Genomic DNA, 26,087 nt, shown 5'->3' on the forward strand with positions numbered 1-26,087 from the left:
ACACACACCACACTCACTCACTCACCACACACACTCACATACACCACTCACACACCACTCACACACCACACACACACCACTCACACACCACTCACACACTCACACACCACACACTCACCACACTCACACACACACCACACTCACTCACTCACCACACACACTCACTCACACACCACACACACACACTACTCACACACACACCACTCACACTACTCACACACACCACACACACACCACTCACACACCACACACACTCACACACCACACACACTCACACACCACACACACTCAACACACACCACACTTACTCACACACTACACACACTACTCACACACACACTACTCACACTCACCACACACCACACTCACTCACACACCACACTCACTCACACACCACACTCACACACTACACTCACACACTACTCACTCACACACCACTCACACACACACACACTACTCACACACACACCACTCACACACTCACACACCACACACACACACTACTCACACACACACCACTCACACTCACACACCACAGTCAGCAGCCACGCGGCGGCCACCACAGGGTGACTCGCTCGCTCGCTGCATTCCACTCACACACCTCACTCACTCACTCACCACACACACACCACACACACACCACACGCACTACTCACACACCACTCACACGCCACTCACACACCACATACACACCACACTCACTCACACACACCACTCACACACCACTCACACACACACTACTCACACACACCACTCACACACACACACACACACCACACTCACTACTCACACACACACACACACACCACTCACACACACACACACACCACTCACACACACCACTCACACACCACACACACTACTCACACACACACACACCACACACACTACTCACACTACTCACACACCACTCACACACCACACACACACCACACACACTACTCACACGCCACTCACACACCACACACACACACCACACTCACTCACATACCACTCACACACACACCACTCACACACACACACACCACACTTACTACTCACACACACACCACTCACACACCACTCACACACACACACCACACACACACACCACACACACACCACTCACACACACCACACTCACTCACACTACTCACACACACACACACCACTCACACACACCACACTCACACACACACACCACTCACACACCACTCACACACACACACCACACACACACACCACTCACACACACCACACTCACTCACACACACACACCACTCACACACCACTCACACACACCACACACACACACCACACACACACCACTTACACACACCACTCACACACACAAACACCACACACACACCACTCACACACACCACTCACACACACCACTCACACACACGTACTCACACACACGCACTCACACTCACACCACTCATACACACCACACACTACTCACACACACACCACACACACCACAACCACACACACCTCACTCACTCACTCACCACACACTACTCACACACACACCACACTCCTCACACACCACACGCGCTCACTCACTCACCACACACACCACACACACACCACTCACACACCACAACAACTATCACTCACTCACCACACACTCCTCACACACCACACACACACCACTCACACACCACTCACACCACACACACACCACGCGGCCACCACAGGGTGACTCGCTCGCTGCATTCCACTCACACACCTAACTCACTCACTCACCACACACACACTACACACACTCACCACACACACTACTCACTCACTCACTACACACACACTACACACACTCACCACACACACTACTCACACACACTACTCACACACTACTCACACACACTACTCACACACTACTCACACACCACACTCATCACACACACACACACCACACGCACACCACACTCACTCACCACACACACCACACTCACTCACTCACCACACACACTCCACACACACACCACACACCTCACACACCACACTCACCACACACACCATTCACACACCACACCACTCACTCCCAAAGACCCCCCGTGCAGCCTGAATAGACTGTTAGCGAGCACTTAAGACTGGCACGAAACACGAGGGGGTGGATGGGCAGCGCCACGCCCGACCGCCTTAGTCTTCCTAGTGGCGATGTTTATATACCATACCAGGTACCCATTTGAGTCACCGCACACAGTAACACAGCGCCCTGCGCCCTCTCCAACCGCACCCAAGCAAGAACGACGCGTGGCTTAATTCGGTACCACTCACACCACATCGATTACCACTCACCACTCACACCACATCGATTACCAATCACGCCACATCGATTACCACTCACACCACATCGATTACCACTCACCACTCACACCACATCGATTACCAATCACGCCACATCGATTACCACTCACTACTCACACCACATCGATTACCAATCACACCACATCGATTACCACTCACCACTCACACCACATCGATTACCAATCACACCACATCGATTACCACTCACACCACATCGATCACCACTCACCACATCGATTACCACTCACACCCACCACTCACACCACATCGATAACCACTCACACTCACCACTCACACTACATCGATTACCACTCGCACCACATCTATTACCTCCCCCGCCTACCGCATGACATACACCACCGCTCATGCCACGTCTGTGAGTGAGCACGTGACCGAGGCGTGCGTCACGCACATTCGAGTCGCCACTGCCCCCCCCACTCCGCACAGCAGCAGCGGGCAGCAGTCACCCAACACAGCACACCCCACACACCCCTCCACCAGCTCACCAGCTCACCACACTCACCAGCACACTCACCAGTCACCACCCTCACCAGCACACTCACCACACAAACCAGCACACTCACCACACTCACCACCCTCACCAGCACACTCACCACACTCACCACCCTCACCAGCACACTCACCACACTCACCACACTCACCACCCTCAACAGCACACTCACCACAATCACCACCCTCACCAGCACACTCACCACACTCACCAGCACACTCACCACACTCACCACCAGCTCACCAGCAGCTCACCACACTCACCAGCACACTCACCACACTCACCAGCAGCTCACCAGCAGCTCACCAGCAGCTCACCACACTCACCAAACTCACCAGCACACTCACCACTCACTACCAACTCACCACACTCACCACCAACTCACCACCAACTCACCACACTCACCACCACACTCACCACCAACTCACCAAACTCACCACCAACTCACCACAATCACCACACTCACGACATTCACCACCAACTCTCCACAATCACCACACTCACCACACTCACCACCAAATCACCACAATCACCACACTCACCACCAACTCACCACACTCACCACCAACTCACCAAACTCACCACCAACTCACCACATTCACCACACTCACCACATTCACCACCAACTCACCACACTCACCACCAACTCACCAAACTCACCACCAACTCACCACACTCACCACACTCACCACCAACTCACCAAACTCACCACCAACTCACCACAATCACCACACTCACCACATTCACCACCAACTCTCCACAATCACCACACTCACCACACTCACCACCAAATCACCACAATCACCACACTCACCACCAACTCACCACACTCACCACCAACTCACCACCAACTCACCACACTCACCACCACACTCGCCACACTCACCACCAACTCACCAAACTCACCACCAACTCACCACAATCACCACACTCACCACATTCACCACCAACTCTCCACAATCACCACACTCACCACCAAATCACCACACTCACCACCAACTCACCACACTCAACCAGCAGCTCACTACACTCCCCACCAGCTCACCACCACTGCCAGCTTCAACACCTCACCACGAAGCTCACCTTGCACCGCCCCCAGCTCTCCCTCCACCCCATTCCACCCTCCCCAGTCCCCACCCCAACTCGCCATTCACGAATGGGCTCACCCCTGCAGAGCCGAGCTCACCACCCCACCCCTCCCCACCCCTCCCCCACCCTCACCACCCCTCCCCACCCTCGGGACGAGGCGTCACCACCAGGCCCCCCCCGTCCCCCCGTCCCGCCCCCTGGCGCGCGCCGCTCTTTCGCAATGGACCAGTTGACGTCACCGCCCTTTAACAGCTGACGGTGCCGCCCTTTAACAGCTGACGGCGCGGGCCGTGGCGCGTCACTCGCGAAGTTGCGCGCGAGGAGCGGAGGAGCCGAGGTGAGCGCCTCCCGGACAGCACCCGCACCCCTCGGCATCGTCACCATCCCATCATCATCATCAGCAGCATCATCATCAGCAGCCGCAGCACCATCATCAGCAGCACCATCATCATCAGCAGCACCATCATCATCAGCACCATCATCATCATCAGCACCATGATCACCATCCCATCATCGTCACCATCCCATCATCGTCACCATCCCATCATCATCATCATTATCATCATCATCAGCACCATCAGCAGCACCGTCACCATCAGCAGCAGCACCATCAGCAGCACCATCATCATCAGCACCATCATCAGCATCAGCAGCACCATCATCAGCATCAGCAGCACCATCATCATCAGCACCATCATCAGCATCATCAGCACCATCATCAGGACCACTGCCATCATAATCACCAAACACAACGATCCCCCTCATAGCCTTCAGTAGACTGTTGGGTCACGAGTTGTTAGCGAGCTGCCCTTGAAGGCCGCTACGGCACGCGGCCGCCTTTGTCTCCCGAATGGCGATGTTTATACACATCGCACCAGGTACTCATTTGAGGCTGAGTCGGCATAGGGGAAGCCCAGGACCGGTTCAGATAATCGTCACTGGTGTTGACCGTGAGCGGGAATCGAACTCGGGTCGCTGGGTTCGTAGGGCAGCGCTAACCACGAAACTACGCACGAAAAGTTGATAGTTAAGTTAAATTTACTGTACGCATGTGTATGAATGTTGAACTTCTTTCGCACCGTACGTAGCCAACCGTGCTAATCACGGCCATCAACACCGTCATGAACACCATCATCACCATCGCCCGCCACCTCGACCATGAACACCACCACCGCTACCATCCGGGACAGACTCTCAACTCGTCATCAGCCATGATCAATCCACTGCTGGATGAAGGCCTCCCAAAGCTGTCGCCGTCTCTCACGACCCTGCGATGTCGTGACAATCTACCGGTGACCTCGCTCCATCTCCTCGCGCTCCATCAACCCTGTCCTGCGACTCCGTCACGAGTCGTGACCGTGTCGCCGCCGACTGCTCTCCACGCTGGGCCGAGTTAATGCTCGGCTCGCACGCTGCTCCACTGCGGTGTTGTTCATCTCTCATGCAGCTCATGTGAGTTGAAATCATTGAACGCGCTCGTTTCGCCAGTGGAGCGGTGGCACAGTGATTAGGCAAACTGAGCGGTGACGTCTGGTCAAAGCACGCTCACGACCGAGGCGGCGTGAGGTGGCCTTCATCCAGCAGTCGATTGACGGAGCTGCGATTTGTCTGATTGTTGATTGGGGTGTGTGCATCGGTTCAATGCAACGCCGTGCTGCCCGAGCGCAGGGCAGGGCCGGGGAGTCGAGAGCACGGATGTCTGGAGTTCTAAACTTGAGAGTGCGTGGAGGGGAGTCGAGTGAGATGAGAGGGGAGAGGTAGGAGAGTGCGTGGAGGGGAGTGGAGTGAGATGTGAGGGGAGAGGTGGGAGAGTGGGTGGAGGGGAGTAGAGATTGGAGGGGAGAGGTGGAAGAGTGCGTGGAGGGGAGTGGAGTGAGATGGGAGGGGAGGTAGGAGAGTGCGTGGAGGGGAGTGAGATGAGAGGGGAGATGTGGGAGAGTGCGTGGAGGGGAGTGGAGTGAGATGAGAGGAGAGAGGTAGGAGAGTGCGTGGAGGGGAATAGAGTGAGATGGGAGGGGAGAGGTGGGAGAGTGCGTGGAGGGGAGTGGAGTGAGATGAGAGGAGAGAGGCAAGAGAGTGCGTGGAGGGAAATAGAGTGAGATGGGAGGGGAGAGGTGGGAGAGTGCGTGGAGGGGAGTGGAGTGAGATGAGAGGAGAGAGGTAGGAGAGTGCGTGGAGGGGAATAGAGTGAGATGGGAGGGGAGAGGTGGGAGAGTGCGTGGAGGGGAGTAGAGATGGGAGGGGAGAGGCAGGAGAGCGCGTGGAGGGGAGTAGAGTGAGATGAGAGGGGAGAGGCAAGAGAGTGCGTGGAGGGGAGTAGAGTGAGATGAGAGGGGAGAGGTAGGAGAGTGCGTGGAGGTGAGTAGAGTGAGTTGGGGGAGAGGTGAGGGTGCGTAGAGGGGAGTGAGATGAGAGGGGAGAGGCAGGAGAGTGCGTGGAGAAGAGTAGAGTGAGATGAGAAGGGAGAGGCGGGAGAGTGCGTGGATTGAGATAAGACGAGAGGTAGGAGAGTGCGTGGAGGGGAGTGGAGTGAGATGAGAGGGGAGAGGTGGGAGAGTGCGTGGAGTGAGATAAGAGGAGAGAGGTAGGAGAGTGCGTGGAGGGGAGTGGAGTGAGATGAGAGGGGAGAGGTAAGAGAGTGCGTGGAGGAGAGTAGAGTGAGATGAGAGGGGAGAGGTAGGAGAGTGCGTGGAGGGGAGTGGAGTGAGATGGGAGCGGATAGGTGGGAGAGTGCGTGGAGTGGAGTGAGATGGGAGGGGAGAGGTGGGAGAGTGCGTGGAGGGGAGTGGAGTGAGATGAGAGGTGGGAGAGTGCGTGGAGGGGAGTGAGATGGGAGGGGAGAGGTAGGAGAGTGCGTGGAGGGGAGTGGAGTGAGATGAGAGGTGGGAGAGTGCGTGGAGGGGAGTAGAGTGAGATGGAAGGGGAGAGGTAGGAGAGAGCGTGGAGGGGAGTGGAGTGAGATGGGAGGGGAGAGGTAGGAGAGTGCGTGGAGGGGAGTGGAGTGAGATGAGAGGTAGGAGAGTGCGTGGAGGGGAGTGGAGTGAGGTGAAAGGGGAGTAGAGTGAGATGAGCGGGGAGAGAGTGCGTGGAGAGGAGTGGAGATGAGAGGGGAGAGGTGGGAGAGTGCGTGGAGGGGAGTGGAGTGAGTTAGGAGGGGAGGAGGCCAATTGACCCACCATAGGGGACTTGAGAACCCGCTCTGATTAAACTCTTTACGCAGCGGTGGCGTGGGGCAAGCACTTTTAGGGCTGTCCCTGATGCGCCTGGGCATCGCCTCCTTCCCCCTGCCAGAAACACACCGCGTGGCAATGAGCGACACTCGCGTGTACAGCAACACGCCGCGCTACGAACCGGCAACTCCCGAGTTCGATTCCCGCTCACGACCAACACACCATTAACGATCTATGTATGAGCCGGTGTTTGGGCTCCCCTAGGTCGACTCCGCCTCAAATGAGTACCTGGTGCGGTGTGTAAACATCGCCACGGTGTTGGGCTCCCACCCCATCGTGTGCCGTTTGCCGACCTTCATGGGTAGCAACTTGTCCTTAAAACAAAGTCTGTTTAAGGCGATGCGGGAGGGGATCTTTGTCTTTGGGGAGTGAGGGTGGCGGCGGTGGCTGCTGCTGGTGGGGGAGTTGAGTTATTCGCGAGCCGTGTTTGCTCGCCGCGGTGACATCATCTCCGCGATGACTAAGAATCCCATGATTACGAGGCCTTGTAAGGCGCACGCACGCACCACGCGCCTGCGCGCTGTGCTCCTTTAAGGCCGCCACGGGGTTTGGCCCAGATACGGGAGAGCCGCCGAAACAGGGAGAGAGAGATGGGGGGGGGTGTTCTTCTTAACGGGGTGTTCTGTTTTTGCGAAGTGAACGGAGAGATCCGTGGTGGAAGGTGACTCACTGCTCCAACTTGCGTTGTAGTGGGAAACGGATTCCTTGCGCAAAACAAGGAATACGTTCAATATTTTTTTAAACAGTTCAAGCCGCTACTGGATTGTTCAGGCTGTCCGGACCCAGCCCCCACCCCGGATCAGTCCCCGGGGGTTGTTTGACAATACTTCACCACCCTGGTCAGTGGAGATTTATTTAAATAATGTTTACTTTGTTTAGGGCAGTTACATATGTACCGTATGGCTACATTACTCAGCATACTTAAAATCCAGAACCGCGCACACACAATCATAATCCATTGATTAATCACATCGTGGCATCATCATCATCTTGGGCGTATTAATCAAGGTTCGATATTTCGAGTGCCTCGCCTGCCCATCTCACCCTGCAGCGGGATTGGAGTGAATATTTTCCGGACCTTCGCCCCAGGCAGCTCCGGTTGCAATTGAAGCCACAGGTACTATGCGTGTAATCACTTTTTCGAGATTGACATCAGAGCTCGCACTGTATATGCACCACCGTGTGACACGTCCACAGCAGCAGCAGCAGCAGCCTCCAAGATCTGAGGCAGACGTCACGTGACTTCATGCGACTCCGAATTAAACCTCGCCTGGTGTTGAAGGAGGTCGCGGGTTCGATCCCGACCCTGGCGCCTGCTGCTGTATAATATTTGGAGTCTGCGTGTGCTTCCCTTCACCCGTGGTCGCGTGGATTTTTCTCGGGATTCTCCCGGTTTTCTCTGCTACGAATCGCCACGTGATGAGCCACATCGTCGAGTTATCGTTTGTGGCCAGGTGGCTTCTGGGACAGAGCTACGTAGCTCAGTGGGCATTACTTGGTAACATAAAAAATAGTTTAGTTTATATCGATATGACTCGTCGCGAGGTGCTTAGTTTCACTCTGAATGCGTAAAAGTTTGTTTTTTACATTGCACGCGCCGCTGAGTAAATAAAGATACGGCAATGCCCGGTTTGCGTCCGGGGATGCGTTCCTCAAAGGTGCGACGACGAATATCGAAACGACGTTCATCGAAGCGATTTACAGGGTGGAGGCAGTGGGTGGTGGGGGTGGTGGTGGGGGCAGTGGGTGGTGGGGGTGGTGGTGGGGGCAGTGGGTGGTGGGGGTGGTGGTGGGGGCAGTGGGTGGTGGTGGGGGCAGTGGGTGGTGGGGGTGGTGGTGGGGGCAGTGGGTGGTGGGGGTGGTGGTGGAGGCAGTGGGTGGTGGGGGTGGTGGAGGCAGTGGGTGGTGGGGGGCGACGGATGACGAGAAAGGGCGGACGATGATGCTGTCGGCAACGTCGGCGTGGGGTTGAGGCGACGCAAATCGGGGAGCGGCGTTCACGATGAAGCGACGACGCGTTTACGAAACGACGTAACAGGTGGGAGACGTCCGTCGGGGTATTGCTGTAGAACAATGATGACCAATCATGGTAACGTGATCATTAACAGGCCTTAATCCACTGCTGGATGAGAGGCCTCAGTCGTCGAGGGGCTGTTTGACCATACTTCACCACGCCGGTCAATGCGGGTTTGTATTGTGGGGGGGGGGGGGGGTATGCACCGGTTCGAATATCGAACCCGCCACTGATGTCGGTTTAGTTTGTGGCTGGGAGTCGAACTTGGGATCCCACGGGGTTCACGGCGCAGTGCGCTAACCGCTGCGCCACCGCTCCGATGGAGAAGTTGAATGCCAGGGCGCGTGACACCACCACGCTCACCGCCATCGTTCCCCCACCGCTCGCCCACGCTTCCGCTTATGATGATGATGGCAAGTCTACGTTCCCATGGAGGGAGCGAGGATATCCTTCATTGAAGTATTTGCATATTTACATTTAAATTAAGTTTTACACAAATGGTAGCCTCATTGACCCCAGAGGAAGTAAGTTTGATGGTGGTAATTAGGTGATGGCGTTGATGATGGTGGTAATTAGGTGATGGGTGATGATGGTGGTGGTAATTAGGTGATGGTGATGATGGTGGTGGTAATTAGGTGATGGTGGTAATTAGGTGATGGTGTTGATGGTGGTGGTAATTAGGTGATGGTGTTGATGATGGTGGTTATTAGGTGTGGTGATAATTAGGTGATGGCGTTGATGATGGTGGTAATTAGGTGATGGTGGTATTTAGGTGATGGTGGTGGTAATTAGGTGATGGTGGCTATTAGGTGATGGTGTTGATGGTGGTGGTTATTAGGTGATGGTGATAATTAGGTAATTAGGTGATGGTGTTGATGGTGGTAGTTAGGTGGTGGTGTTGATGATGGCCATGGTGGTGACGATGGTGGTGACAATGGTGATGATGATGATGGGGGAGCGGTGGTGTAGCGGTGGTGTAGCGGTGAGCGCGCTTCGCTACAAACCCGGCGACTCGAGTTCAAGTCCCGCTCACGGCCAACACCGGTGACGATTATTTGAACCGGTCTTGGGCCTCCCCTAGGTCGACTGAGCCTAAAATGAGTGTCTTGTGCGGTGTAAACATCGCCACTAGGGAGACAAAGGCGGCCGGGCGTGGTCCTGGCCACCCACCCCTCGTGTGTCGTCCCCGCCCTTATAGGTGCTCGCGAACAGCACTTGCCCCAACAGCATGTTAAGGCTACACGGGGGACCTTTGTATTTGCTACACGTGCAATATTAATATGTCTGAGGGTGTAATTCGCCTGTATTATCGTACAACATGGAGAGAAGAACTGCTGGACGAAGACTTGAGCACACCGCGCCGATGACGGGGGTTGTTTGACCATACTTCACCATACTTCACCATTCTTCACCAGACTTCACCACCGTCGTTCAGTGCGCGCGCTGGTGAACGCCAAGGGAGGTGGGGCCGCTTCCGACATTACTCGCCGCCTGCTCTGAGCCGTGCTGCTAGAACCGAACTCGCGTAGCCGGCTTCGAATCGCGGTGCGCTAACCACTGCGCCACCGCTCCCCCTGGATTCACCCCAGCGACACGAACTCCAGTTTCCTTTAACGAAACTACCCCCCCCCCCCGTGTGTCCCATCTTGACCCAATCGCATCTCAGCCCTCCTCCCCCCACACTCCCTCCCCCATCCCTCCCCAGCCTCGCAGGGCCTCGCTGTCCCACCCCTCTGTCTGGGCTCCGTCTCCTCTTGAGTCGTCACCCCTCCCTCCCTTGCCCAGTCTGGGCTCGTTCCGTCCCCATTGCCCCCCCCTGCCCCCCCCCCCTTGTCCCCCCCACCCCCCCGTGTCTCTCGCCGCGTCTCGCCCAGTCCACGTGTCCCAGCGGCTGTCTGGAGACTCTCCCCGCCGCCCCCCCCCCCCGGTAGATTTCCCTGCCCCCGTCCTCCTCTCGCCGCATCCCACAACCACCACCACCACAACAACCACCTCCACAACCACCACCACCACCCGCTCCTCCCGCGCTCCGCAGTCGTTCCGTGACCTCGCGTCCCCCTCTGTGTCTCGTCTGTCCCTCTTCCTCGTACCCCCCCCAGCTTGTCCGGGCATGTCTGGGCGTGCTCGCGTGTTGCCCCCCCCCCCCCACGTGTTTAGTGAACTCGTCGTTATTGATTCACGCACGGCGCCCCTCGTCATCAGCTGACGGCGCGCGCTGCCGACACGGGGGGGCGGGGCGGGGGGTCTTTGTCTTGTGTTACATCACAGGGTGGTGGGGGGGGCGCAGCGGTTCGCACGTGGCACGAAGAGGTGGCGCGCCCAGGGCTGGAGCGGTGATGATGATGATCTGCAGCGAGGATTGCCGCTTGGCCATCGCGATGTTGTAGCGATCAGCTGGTTGTCCTCGCTGGGTGACTCACATCCCGACAGAGGGGGGGGCGGCGCGAAGAGGAGGGTTGAGGGGGTGCGTGGGGAGGGGTGGACTTCTTTCGCACCGCACGTAGCCAGCCGTGATCATTGAGTGTCCGTGAGTCGAGCGGTGGCGCCGTGGTTAGCTAGCGGCGACCGCGAGTTCGAATTCCACAAACAGCCGACATCGGTGACGGTTATCTGAACCGGTCCTGGGCATCCCCTAGGTTCACTCGGCCTCAAATTAGTACCTGGTGCGTTGTGTAAAAACATCGCCACTGGGGAGACAAAGGCGGCCGGCCTTCGTAGGTGTTCACTTACAGCACTTGCCCCACCAGTCTTGTTAAGGCTATACTGGGGACGTTTGTCTTTGTAAGTGCGCGCGTGTGTAAATGCGTGTGAATGTGACTAAGTGCGTGGGTGCGACTGTGTGTGTGCGTGTAAGTGTGTGTGTGTAAGTGCGTGTGTGCGACTGTGTGTGTACATGGGTGCGACTGTGGGTGTGTGTGTGGGGTGCGGTGGTGTAGCGGTTAGCGCGCTGCGCTATGAACCCGGCCTTGGCCCTCCCCCAGGTCGACTCGGCCTCAAAATGAGTACCTGGTGCGGTGTGTAAACGTCGCCACTGGGGAGACAAAGGCGGTCGGGGGCGGTGCTGGCCACCCACCCCTCGTGTGTCGTCTCAACCTTCACAGGTGCTAGTCGCTAACGGCACTTGCCCCTCCAGTCTGTGCAGGCTACACGGGGGCTCTTTGTCTGCGTGAGTGAGTGAGTGCCGTGCGAGGGATGGAGCGGCGCGGAGGAGTCGCGTGACTACCGCTCCCGTCCTGGGCCGACCCCTGGCGAGGCGTGTGGGGGGTAGGGGGGGTAGTGGGGGGAGGGTGTAGGGGGGGAGGGTGTAGGGGGGGTAGTGGGGAGAGGGTGTAGGGGGGGGAGGGTGTAGGGGGGTAGGGGGGGGGTAGTGGGGAGAGGGTGTAGGGGGGGAGGGTGTAGGGGGGGTAGTGGGGAGAGGGTGTAGAGGGGGAGGGTGTAGGGGGGGTAGGGGGGGAGGGTGTAGGGGGTGGTAGTGTGTGGGGGGTCGTGTAGGGGGTGTAGAGTGTGTAGTGTTTGGGGGGTAATGTTGGTGGTGGTGGGGGTTGTCGCGGGGGGGAGGGGGGAGCGCGAGTGGCAGTGCGGGGCGTGCCAGAATTGGCGGCCGCGGCTTGGGCAGTCGTCCGCCCAGCAGTGGATCGAGCGTGGCTGGTGGTGGCCGTGCGTGTGGTGTGCGTGGTGTCGTGTGCGTGGTGTGGTGTGCGTGGTGTCGTGTGCGTGGTGTCGTGGGGAGGAGGTCGTGTAGCGGTCAACGCGCCCCACCACCAACCTGACGGACCGAGTTCCATTTCCGCTCACCACCAATGAGTGGTGAGTATTTGAACCGGTTCGGGACCTCGTCTAGGTCGACTCGGCCTCAAATGAGTGCCTGGCGCGATGTGTAAACATTACCACCGGGGAGACAAAGGCGTCCAGGCGTGGTGCTGGCCACCCACCTCCATCCGAACTCAAGCCTACAGGGGGATCTTTGTCTTTGTTGGGTGGTGGTGGCCTCACTCGGCGTGTGGCGAGGAGGGTGGTGGTGGTGGAGCGCGCCGAACAAACTTTCACAACTTGCAACGCAGCAGCAGCTGCTGCAGTAGCAGCAGCTGCCGCGTGCACGTGGAGGAGCAGGAGGAGGCTCACTTGTTGGACCGGTGTCACGGCCCCGGGAGGTATGTACCGGGGGCTGCTGCTGCTGCTGCTGCGAGGATGAGGAGTCGTGGGCCCCCCACACTAAGACGGCAATGGGCAGGAAGGTTGTGGTAAAGGGGGGGGGGCAGTGCTTTAGATTCCCGTCAAGCACTCGATTTCGTCGAAAATTATTTTTTGTTGCGGAAGGGGTTAGGGAGGAGAGGCGTGAATCATTTTGTACTGAGAGGGGCCACGATTCGTACGATTCTCTACCCAGAGTGTGGTGCACACCTTATCAGGAGTCTCTTGAGTTGACGCGAATTAAGTATTCGCGTTTCCATCGCCGTCCCCCACGATCGATCCACTGCTGGATGACGGCCTCCTCCCGCCGTGTCGAGCCATGTTTGGGGTTGGGCTGGGGGATGTTTGGCCATACTTCACCACGCCGGTCGGTGGGTGTTGGCTTGGGAATGTGCGCGCGGAGAGCGCGGGGCCCCGGGACCGGTTCGGATAAATGAACGATTTAATCGCCGAAAAACCCCCACGGATGATGATGTTGTTCATGACAAGTTGGAGCGCGCAGCCCGTGCCGAGGCGCGCGCGAGGGAGCCCGCGTCGGCTTCTTGGTCGCGAATTGCGGAGCGCAGTTGCTATGTGGGGGAACAGCGGAGAGAGAGGGGGAGAGAGGGGGGAGGCATTGCCTCCCGCTGCCGCCTCCTGCTCTGCGTGAGAGCCACACCCTGCCTCCATCCGGCACCTACAGCCCTGCTCCCTCCCTGCCTCCCTTCGCATCAACACCAATCCCTCCCTCTCCCCATCCATCTTCTCCTCGCTCCCTCCCTGCCTGCCTCCCTTCCTCCCTCCATCCCTCCCTCCCTACATCGGCGCCACGGTGGCGAGACGTTAACTACCTCGCCTGGTACACGGGAGGTCGTGGGTTCGACTCCGAGCCTGACGACGCCTGCTGCTGTATACGTGGGGTTTGCGGTGTCTCTCTCCCCGTGGCCGCGTGGATTTTTCTCCGGTTACTCCGGTTTTTCCCTCCACATTTAGAATCAACATCACGCGTTTTGAGTATTTGGTTGCAATCCTTCATTTGTGGCCAGGTCGCTCAGTAGGTTTTACCTGGTAAACTAAAAAATTGTTTATCGATTTAGTTTATCATCATCAGTTGCTCCCTCTCTGCCTCTCCGGCCCTCTTCATCCATCCCTCCATCCCTCCTTGCCCAATCTCTCCCTCTTGAACCTTTCCACATCGTCATCATCCACCCCACCCCGCTGGAGGGGACGGTGCAGGGTGATCTGCGGTCCATAACCCCCCGCTCTCTACCCAGAATCAGAATCTTGCTGAAGAAGGGAGGAATCCAATGAGCCACACTACAGCAGATGCCCAGGGAGGACCCACAGACACACTCTCATTAATTAAAACCTTCCCTCGCTGCTGGCCACGATGAGCCAGCCAGCCAGCCCCCTCCCCAAGGTCCTCCTTCATTTGTGGCAACTTTTAATGAACGAATTCAAGGCGGCCAGGCCCCCCCCCCCCTGCGGTGTGGATGGGGCCCCCAGAGAGGCAGGGGGGGGAACGCGCGCGGGGCCCCATGGCGCGTGGCGCTGGGCACCAACAGCGACCGCTGGGCGAGGGCAGAGGAGACGTGGCCAGCCAGGCGCGATGGGAGCCGTGGTCGAGGCTGACAGCGGAGTGGCGGTCGAAGGAGGGAGAACGGCGCACCGCAGGAATGGGGTCGGAGGCGGGCGGAGGGGCCCTGGGGAGTGACCACAGGAAAGCCTCTCGCGTGCAACCGCCCAGCGAGGGGAGAGCCCCCCCCCTCTCACTGGACACGTGTAAGACGCCGATTGTGATGCCCTCGGCACGCAGGCGCCCTCTGTGATCTTGAAGCGGCGGAGCGACTCGCAGCGTCTGGTCGCGATGGAGCTTGGGAAGAGCGGTGGTGCAGCGGTGGTGCGCTGATGCTAGTCGTGGCCCGGATGATTATTGATATAGAAACTAAACGAGCTGCTATAGCACTGTTAGCCTAAGCCGACTTTTGTACCGTTCATTATCATCATTAGCCATGGTCAGTTCACTGCTGGATGAAGGTCTTGACAATTCATTTCCGTGTTGCGGTCAGTACAGTTCGTGTAGTGGTGGTGTGGCTGTAGTAGTGGTGGTGGAGTGGCGGTAGTAGTGGTGGTGTAGCTGTAGTAGTGGTGGTGGTGGTTGTGTAGCTGTAGTAGTGGTGGTGGTGGTGGTTGTGTAGCTGTAGTAGTGGTGGTGGTGGTGGTTGTGTAGCTGTAGTAGTGGTGGTGGTGGTTGTGTAGCTGTAGTAGTGGTGGTGGTGGTTGTGTAGCTGTAGTAGTGGTGGTGGTGGTTGTGTAGCTGTAGTAGTGGTGGTGGTGGTTGTGTAGCTGTAGTGGTGGTGGTGGTTGTGTAGCTGTAGTGGTGGTGGTGGTTGTGTAGCTGTAGTGGTGGTGGTGGTTGTGTAGCTGTAGTGGTGGTGGTGGTTGTGTAGCTGTAGTGGTGGTGGTGGTGTGGCTGTAGTAGTGGTGGGAGCGGTGGGTGTAGTGGTTAGCGCTACGCTGCGCTACGAACCTGGCGCCCCGGGCTCGATTCCCGCTCACGGCCAACAGCAGTGACGATTATCTAAAACGGTCCCGGGCCTCCCCTAGGTCGACTCGGCCTCAAATTAGTACCTGGTGCGGTGCGTATAAACATCGCCACTAGGAAGACAAAGGCGGTCGGGCGTGGTGCTGGCCACCCACCCCCTCGTGTACCGTTCCGGCCTTCATACGTGCTCGCTAACAGCACTTGCCCCTACAGTCTGTCAAGGCTATACGGGGATCTTTGTCTTTGTGCTGCACCGCGCAAGCGCCCGGCGCGCCGCGTGGCCCCGAGGGAGTCACCAGTGACGTCACCGCATTCCGCGCGGCTCCGCTATGACGTCACCGCGTGCCGTGAGTGCCACGTGGAATGTCGAGGGTCGCCCCCCCACCCCCCTCACCCTCCTCGCTGTGACCCTGACCCTCGTCCCCACGTTCATGTCGTCGTCAACAACAACAACACGGTCAGCATCAACAACAACATACAATCAACATACAACCAACAACAACATACAATCAACATACAACCAACAACAACATACAATCAACATACAACCAACATCAACATACAACCAACATCAACATACAACCAACATCAACATACAACCAACAACAACATACAACCAACAACAACATACAACCAACATCAACATGCAACCAACATCAACATGCAACCAACATCAACATGCAACCAACATCAACATGCAACCAACATCAACATACAACCAACATCAACATGCAACCAACATCAACATGCAACCAACATCAACATGCAACCAACATCAACATACACACAACATCAACATGCAACCAACATCAACATACAACCAACATCAACATACACACAACATCAACATGCAACCAACATCAACATACAACCAACATCAACATGCAACCAACAACAACATGCAACCAACATCAACATACAACCAACATCAACATGCAACCAACATCAACATGCAACCAACATCAACATGCAACCAACATCAACATGCAACCAACATCAACATGCAACCAACATCAACATGCAACCAACATCAACATGCAACCAACATCAACATGCAACCAACATCAACATGCAACCAACATCAACATGCAACCAACATCAACATGCAACCAACATCAACATGCAACCAACATCAACAGCATTCGGGATTTCACTCATCTTGCAATTGTTTTTTCGGCTGCCTTTCTGCAGGGCAGGGTAGGAGTTAGTGAGAGGGTGAGTGACAGAGTGAGTGAGAGAGTGAGTGAGAGAGTGAGTGAGAGAGTTAGTGAGAGTGTGAGTGTGTCAGAGTGAGAGTGTGAGAGTGAGTGACTGAGTGAGTGAGTAAGAGAGAGTGTAAGTGAGTGAGAGAGTGAGTGTGTGAGAGAGTGAGGTGGGGTGAGTCGGGGGTGAGGTGGGGTGAGGTGGGGTAAGTCGTTGTGAGTTGGGGGTGAGGTGGGGTGAGTCGGGGTGATGGGGTGAGTCGTGGGTGAGGTTGGATGAGGTGGGGTGAGTCGTGGGTGAGGTGGGGTGAGTCGTGGGGTGAGTCGTGGGTGGGGTGAGGTGGGGTGAGTGTGGGGTGAGGTGGGGTGAGTGTGGGGTGAGGTGGGGTGAGTCGGAGGTGGGGTGAGTCGTGGTGAGTTGGGGGTGAGTCGTGATGAGGTGGGGTGAGTCGTGGTGAGTTGGGGGTGAGTCGTGGGTGAGGTGGGGTGAGTCGTGGTGAGGGTTACCACCACTGGATTCCCGGAATGTTTCTCAGCAATGGGGTTTTTGTATCTGCGCGTGTGTGGGACGGGGAGCGCGCTGTCGAGCGCAGTGGTGCAGCCACGGGGTCGCCGTCGTCCCGCATGAGGTCACTGGCCAATTGTGTTACACCCGTGACCTTAACACGGACATGTGTGTGTGTGTGAGTGCGTGCGTGCGCGTGTGTGCGCGTGTGTGTGTGTGTGCGTGTGTGACTGTGTGTGCGTGTGTGGCGCAGTCGTTAGCGCACCGCCCCAAATGAACGCGGCACAGCACAGGTTTCATTCCTGCCCACGGCTCACGAAGTTTCAGTTTTAGTTTCAGTTTCATTTATTAGGATTTACCCTGTGAGCCATTCGGCTCTTGAAAGGAGCGGAGAGTGATATGTGAACCCGTTATCGAGCCTCTCCTAAGTCGACTCAGCCTTAAATGAGCACCTGGCGCGGTGTGTAAACATCATCACTGGGGAGACAAAGGCGGCCGGGGCGTGGTGCTGGCTACCTTGCTACCCCATGCAGCCCTTCATAGGTGCTCGCTTACAGCCCTTGCCCCGACGTTCTGTTAAAGGCTATACGGGGGATCTTTGTGTACGAGTGTAAACATCAAACATCAGCATTGGGGAAACGATCCATCCATGTACTGCACTTCTGTGCTCCCAAGTCAACGTTACACTCCTCCACCGCCCCGCACTGACCGGCAAACCCCATGGCCCGCACTGACGGGGGGGGGAGGCACTCATCCAGCAGTGGATTGACCATGGGCTGTAGGTTCCGCTGTGGGAATCTCGCCACGCGCTTTATGGCCGTGTCGTGTCTAGTCAGAGCCGCTGGAGAAGGCTCGGGCTAAGAAAGCTGGGGCACATTTTTCCAATTAGGGGGTTTCAGGAAATAAATTCCATCGCTGCAAAACCGCATCGCCAACTCTGAGCCAATCGCGTGCGCAGAGAGAGGTACGAAATGCCAACATCATCATCATCATTATCACAAACATCGCCAACATCATCAATTTCACAAACATCACGAACATCATCATCATCACAAACATCACCAGCATCATCATTATCACAAACATCACGAACATCATCATCACAAACATCGCCAACATCATCATCACAAACATCACCAGCATCATCATTATCACAAACATCACGAACATCATCATCATCACAAACATCACCAGCATCATCATTATCACAAACATCACGAACATCATCATCATCACAAACATCGCCAACATTATCATTATCACAAACATCACCAACATCATCATCATCATCACAAACATCGCCATCATCATCATCATCATCACAAACATCGCCAACATTATCATTATCACAAACATCACCAACATCATCATCATCATCACAAACATCGCCATCATCATCATCATCATCATCACAAACATCGCCAACATCATCATTATCACAAACATCACGAACATCATCATCATCACAAACATTGCCAACATCATCATTATCACAAACATTGCCAACATTATCATTATCACAAACATCACCAACATCATCATCATCATCACAAACATCGCCAACATCATCATCATCACAAACATCGCCAACATCATCATCATCATCACAAACATCGCCAACATCATCATTATCACAAACATCACCAACATCATCATCATCACAAACATCGCCAACATCATCATTATCACAAACATCACAAACATCACCAGCACCTTGATCACAAACATCACGAACATCATCATCATCACAAACATCACGAACATCATCATCATCATCACAAACATCACCAGCATCATCATTATCACAAACATCATCATCATCACAAACATCGCCAACATCATCATCACAAACATCACCAGCATCATCATTATCACAAACATCACGAACATCATCATCATCATCATCACAAACATCACCAGCATCATCATTATCACCAACATCACCAACATCATCATCATCACAAACATCGCCAACATCATCATTATCACAAACATCACCAATATCATCATCACAAACATCGCCAACATCATCATTATCACAAACATCACAAACATCACCAGCACCTTGATCACAAACATCACGAACATCATCATCATCACAAACATCACGAACATCATCATCATCATCACAAACATCACCAGCATCATCATTATCACAAACATCATCATCATCACAAACATCGCCAACATCATCATCACAAACATCACCAGCATCATCATTATCACAAACATCACGAACATCATCATCATCATCATCACAAACATCACCAGCATCATCATTATCACCAACATCACCAACATCATCATCATCACAAACATCGCCAACATCATCATTATCACAAACATCACCAATATCATCATCACAAACATCGCCAACATCATCATTATCACAAACATCACAAACATCACCAGCACCTTGATCACAAACATCACGAACATCATCATCATCACAAACATCACGATCCGGGCCGGGCGCACGGAGACTCGCGGCTCCCGCGGGGCGGGGGAGCGGCGATTCCCGCTCACGGTCGCCAACACCAGCGGCGGTCATCTTCGCCGGTCCTGGGCCTCCCCTAGGCCCGCGCCGGCCTTCGTAGATGACGCTACTCGCTAGCGGCACGTAGAGGGGGGGTGGGTGTCTCTGTTTGTTGTCTTCGGCTGTCTGCGTTGAACGGGGTCCTCTCCCCCCATAGTCCACACGGCGAGCCCCTGCCCACAAGGTCTGACGAGAGCCCCTGCCCACAGGGTCTGGCGTGCCCGCAGAGTGGGGGGGGGGTAACGAGACTGTGGTGGCAGCGGCGGCGGCAGCGTCTGCCCTCGGGGAAAGAGGGAAAAACGCAGAGCCACCGAGAGCTGCGTGGGGGGGGGGATGGCGTGAGCGGCCTCAAGAATGCGCTGGACATTGTTGCAGACAAATTACGATCGCTTCCCTCCGGTGGTGGTGGAGGGGTGGGGTGTGTAGGCGGGGGGGGGGGCTCGGGTGGTTCCGAAGGGAAGGGGCCGAGGCCACGGAACCGCACGTTGCAACAACGCGCGGTTCCGTGCGGGGCCGTTCCAGAGGACCGGCTCAGCGCCGCTCGGCTTTGGTCTCGTTCAGAATCGCCGCGCCAGTGTGGGGATGCAGCAGCATTGTGCTGGGCCCCTTTCGTCTGTGTGACCGGGCTGGGGGGGGGGCACCACTGGTGTTTTCCCGACACCGATAAACATTCTACATTTGAAAACCTCACGGAGGGATTGCTGTGATGTGCATCCCGTTCAGCACCCCCACTCCAAACCCCTGGGCTCGGGTAGGGATACCACTGTTAGACTGAACATCATTTTTTATTTCACCAGCTGCAGCCCACTGAGCTATGCAGCTCTTTTTCTGAAGCGACCTGGCCCCAAATGACAGCTCAACGAAGCGGCTCATCACGTGGACATTTATAGCAGCAGCCAAATACTATACGCGCGTGTTGGTTCTAAATGCTGGAGGGAAAAACCGAATTACCCGGGAAAAAATGTGCGTGACCACAGCGAGAGAGAGAGAGACACGGCGTGAGAGAGAGACACGGCGTGAGAGAGAGACACGGCGTGAGAGAGAGACACGGCGTGAGAGAGAGACACGGCGTGAGAGAGAGTCACGGCGTGAGAGAGAGACACGGAGAGAGAGAGAGACACACGGAGAGAGAGAGACAGGGCGAGAGAGAGAGACAGAGACGGCGTGAGAGAGACGCAAACTCCGTATCCTCGGGGTCGCTCCCGGCCACGGCTCGAGGCCACGCGGCTCGCGCGTTCTGTTCAAGGCCGATAACGCGGCGGCAGCGGCAGCAGCAGCTGGCGGTGGTGGTGCCTGCCACAGTTCCTGTGTACACACAGACAAAGATCCCCCGTGTAGCCTTAGACTGTTGGGGCAAGTGTCGTTAGCGGGTAGCGCCTGTTATGAAGGCCGGCACGGCACAGGAGGAGGGTGGGTGGGCAGCACCACGCCCGGCCGTCTGTCTCCCCAGTGCCGATGTTTACGACACACCGCACCAGGTACTCCAATGAGGCAGGAATCAATCTCTGGTCGCCGGGTTCGTAGCGCAGCGCGCTAACCGCTCAACGTGTGCGTGTGTGTGGACACAAACACGCGCACACGCACGCTCACTCATTTAATGAGCCTGAGAGTTGCATTTCCTAGAATTCACGAGAGATGCGGTAAAAGCCATAGGAACGAAAACAACTTTTTTTAAAATTATAAATTCATCTTCAAACATAACAGACGATTCCTGCATATGCAGTAGCGAAACGCGGATTTCTTATTACAAACAACAAAAAACGCGCAATAAGCTGACGTTTCGGGCAAAGGGCCTTCTTCCGTGGAGCTCACGGGAAACGGACGCTTGCGACGGTGATGGCGAAGCATGCCGGTTTCGCCGTTGTGCGGAGTCATCAGCAGAGTGTGGCCATCACAGAGGCGGGGGCGGGGTGACGTGCCGCTCGTTGCAGCGGTTCACGGTTCGAGTCCAGCGGCCGCCCCGGTTAATACCGCGGCGTGTAAAATTATTGAAATTCTAATAATAATAATGATCAGAATGCTACGCGCCGTCTGCTTCACAGTTGACGTCATGGGCGAGAGCAGGCCGCGTGGGGTACCGCCAATCACTCGCTTGGGACGGCCGCACGCAACAATCGTTCGTCTGCTACGGCAGCAGACGCTGTGAGTGCGAGGGGCGGGGGGCGCGCTGCGTCAGGGACCCCACGCGAGGAGGAACCGCGCCCGCGGCGAGAGGCGGCGACATGAGTCAGCTGTGTGTGTGTGTGTGTCACGTGGGTGCTGTGTGTGTGTGTCACGTGGGCGCTGTGTGTGTGTGTCACGTGGGTGCTGTGTGTGTGTGTCTCGTGGGCGCTGTGTGTGTGTGTGTCACGTGGGCGCTGTGTGTGTGTGTGTCACGTGGGCGCTGTGTGTGTGTGTGTCACGTGGGCGCTGTGTGTGTGTGTCACGTGGGCGCTGTGTGTGTCACGTGGGCGCTGTGTGTGTCACGTGGGCGCTGTGTGTGTCACGTGGGCACTGTGTGTGTCACGTGGGCGCTGTGTGTGTGTGTCACGTGGGCGCTGTGTGTGTGTGTCACGTGGGCGCTGTGTGTGTGTGTCACGTGGGCGCTGTGTGTGTGTGTGTCACGTGGGCGCTGTGTGTGTGTGTCACGTGGGCGCTGTGTGTGTGTGTCACGTGGGCGCTGTGTGTGTGTGTCACGTGGGTGCTGTGTGTGTGTGTGTGGAGCGGTAGTGTAGCGGTTAGCGCGCTGCGCTACGACCCGAGTTCGATTTCCGCTCACGGCCAACACCGGTCGTAGGCCTCCCTTAGGTCGACTCAGCCTCAAACGAGTACCTGGTGCGATGTGTAAACAGCGCCACGAGGGAGACAAAGGCGGCCGGGCGTGGTGCTGGCGACCCACCCCCTCGTGTGCCCTGCCGGCCTTCGTAGGTGCTCGCTAACATCACTTGCCCCAACAATCTGTTAACGCTATAGGGGGATATTTGTCAATGTGTGTGTGTGATGTGTGTGTGATGTGTGTGTGGGAAGCATCTTGGCCTAAAATTCGTGGTGCGCACATCACCCGTGGCAACTGGATTCTAATTCCTGGCTTGGGCTTCTCTTAGGTCGACTCAGACTTTAAGTCCGTACTCACGCGGTCCTGACCACATTACTTAGCCCTGCGTGTTCTTCCGGCCTCAATCGTAGTTCGCTCGCAGCCTGTTCCCGGACCAAGGCGAGCCTGAGGCGCGTGGCTGCAGAGTGTGGTCTGTGTGAGTGTGACCTGTGACCCACATTGTCAGCAGAATTATTTCGGGAGAGAGTTTCCACGTGTGTGTGTGTGCGTCACGTGATATGGTGGGGAGCGGTGGCGCATGACGATAACGACAACTATTTATTTTATTTTATTCCAGTTAAGGCTCACTGAGCTCTGTGTAGCTCTTTTTGCAGAGGCGACCTGGCCACAATTGATAGCTCAACGAAGTGGCTTATCACGTGGACATTTCTAGCAGCAGCCGAATACACGAAACGCGTGATGTTGATTCTAAACGTGGAGGCAAAAACCGGCGGACTCGGATAAAAATCCACGCGTCCACGTGAAGAGAGAGAGACACGCAAACTCCAAACGTACAGCAAGCGTCAGGGTCGGGATCGAACCCATGGCCTCCTGCATACCAGGCGAGGTAGTTGACATCTCGATTCACTGTGGCGAATCGAGCGAGACGGTGCGAACATGTGGGAGCAAGAAGCGCCGGAAACAAAATCAAAGTTCGGTGCAGGTGCAGGTGAGTCTCTGTGTGTTAGTTGAAGAGGGTTGGTGGTGGCCCTGTTACCTGCGTGTGGAGCTCGCCCACTCACGGCTAACCTCTGGCGAGTGACACCGATCTTGCCTCCTCTACCCCGCCTTCAGAGGGTCTTCGTGCAGCAGCAGACGTTATCTTTTTATGAGTAAAAGTCACATTTTAGTCTCAATAAATCAAACGATTCAAATAGAGTAGAACCCCTGTTAACGAACCCCTGACTAATCGCTAACGACGGGCCTCCATAGAGCCCAATGTGTAGTGTAGTATAAAGTAGTGTATAGTGTAGTGTGTATAGTGTAGTGTACAGTGTGTAGTGTATAGTGTAGTGACTACACTACACTATACACTACACACTGTACACTACACTATACACACTACACTATACACTACTATTTACTACACTATGCACTACACTACACTATGCACTACACTACACACTACTATTTACTCCACTACACTATACACTAATATACACTACTATATACTACACACGACACTACACTATACACTATACTATATACTACACTATACAATACAATTTACTACACTACACTGTACACTATTATTTACTACACAAAACTATACACTACACTATAATAAACTACACACTACACGATACACTACACACTACAGTGTGTAGTGTATCGTGGCCAGCAACCAGAGGGTAGTGTATAATGTAGTGTGTAGTGTATTGTGTAGTGTAGTGTACAGTGTAGTGTGTAGTGTATAGTGTAGTGTATAGTGTATTCTAGTGCCTCCATAGAGCCCAATCTGTTTTCTTAACCATTCCCCTGTTAACGAGGGGCTGTTGTGGGTACAGTAAATATGAATTAATGCATTAAATAACCTTGTTTCTCTTAATATTATGTGTTCATAATGTTGGTATCTTTATGTATTTAAATCAATTGTTTATAAATATTATAACGTACGTTTTTGGGGTGAAAAGTGGTAACTTCCTATGCAATCGGAACGAATGGAGACTTTGATGTGAACCTCGTTTACTCGCTTAACGACCAAATCACTTTACGGCCGATTTCGTGGAACCAATTAATGCACGGGCATAATATGACTTTGAGACCCCCCCCCACCTCCTACGCATTCCACAAGTAGTGACTAATCCCATATCTGCATTTTCCATAAATATGCTAAATTCCTCTTGATATGCAAATTCCTTTGTCAAGGCGCTCTTCCCCCTCCAACCCAGCTTAAATATACGCTCCAAGCCTGGTGGTGTTCATTCAGACGCTGCCTTTCCGACAGACCTGTTCTTCACCTGAGGACGGTTGCTTGCGTTGTGGCCGAAACGTCGTGATAATTATTTTATTATGTTTTATTTTTATTATTTTATCATTTCACTTCTACGTGACTTTACCGAAAGAACCAAGAAGACCAATTGATGTCGTTAAGAGGGCTTCTTCCGTATATCGAGTCAAATTCACAACCGTGATCGCGTGAGGATATATTGATGCAGGTTGCGTGTAAATGACACGCCCAACCGCGCAGTGTCACACAAGTACTACGTGGTTTCTTTACGAGTGACACCCAACTCGGGGTACAGAGAGTTGGGACACGAGCGAGCTCTTCTAATTACGCATTCACCATCCAGAGGTCGCGGCGAGGCCACTCGAATGTCTACGCCAGGCCAGCAACCAGAGGGAGGGAGAGAGACAGGAGCCTCACTCGCCACGGTGACCCCCAGTCACCAAAGACGACCAAAGCACTCTCACAGCCCAGCTGTGAACCCAGCCCAGTTGTGAACCCAGCCCAGCTGTGAGAGTGAACCCAGCCCAGCTGTGAGAGTGTGAACCCAGCCCAGCTGTGAGAGAGTGAACCCAGCCCAGCTGTGAGAGTGTGAACCCAGCCCAGCTGTGAGAGAGTGAGCCCAGCCCAGCTGTGAGAGAGTGAACCCAGCCCAGCTGTGAGAGAGTGAGCCCAGCCCAGCTGTGAGAGAGTGAGCCCAGCCCAGCTGTGAGAGTGTGAACCCAGCCCAGCTGTGAGAGTGTGAACCCAGCCCAGCTGTGAGAGAGTGAACCCAGCCCAGCTGTGAGAGTGTGAACCCAGCCCAGCTGTGAGAGAGTGAGCCCAGCCCAGCTGTGAGAGAATGAGCCCAGCCCAGCTGTGAGAGTGTGAATCCAGCCCAGCTGTGAGAGTGTGAACCCAGCCCAGCTGTGAGAGTTTGAACCCAGCCCAGCTGTGAGAGAGTGAACCCAGCCCAGCTGTGCGAGTGTGAGC

The 26,087-nt window shown here is 55.2% G+C and overlaps 1 long non-coding RNA gene across 4 annotated transcripts in view; it reads left to right on the top strand.

Moving 5' to 3' along the window:
- The first annotated feature begins 4,175 nt into the window (after positions 1 to 4,175).
- The window catches only part of LOC144945205 (uncharacterized), a 28,801-nt gene continuing 6,889 nt past the window's right edge, over positions 4,176 to 26,087 (top strand). Inside the window, exons 1-2 of one of the 4 annotated variants that reach the window (XR_013639638.1) lie at positions 4,176 to 4,229; positions 4,981 to 5,344. This is a non-coding gene — a long non-coding RNA (uncharacterized LOC144945205). The other 3 variants (XR_013639635.1, XR_013639636.1, XR_013639637.1) reach the window with 3 other exon arrangements.

The sequence above is a fragment of the Lampetra fluviatilis genome, chromosome 37 (assembly GCF_964198595.1).
Source record: "Lampetra fluviatilis chromosome 37, kcLamFluv1.1, whole genome shotgun sequence".
In the NCBI taxonomy this organism is placed as follows: Eukaryota; Metazoa; Chordata; class Hyperoartia; order Petromyzontiformes; family Petromyzontidae; genus Lampetra; species Lampetra fluviatilis.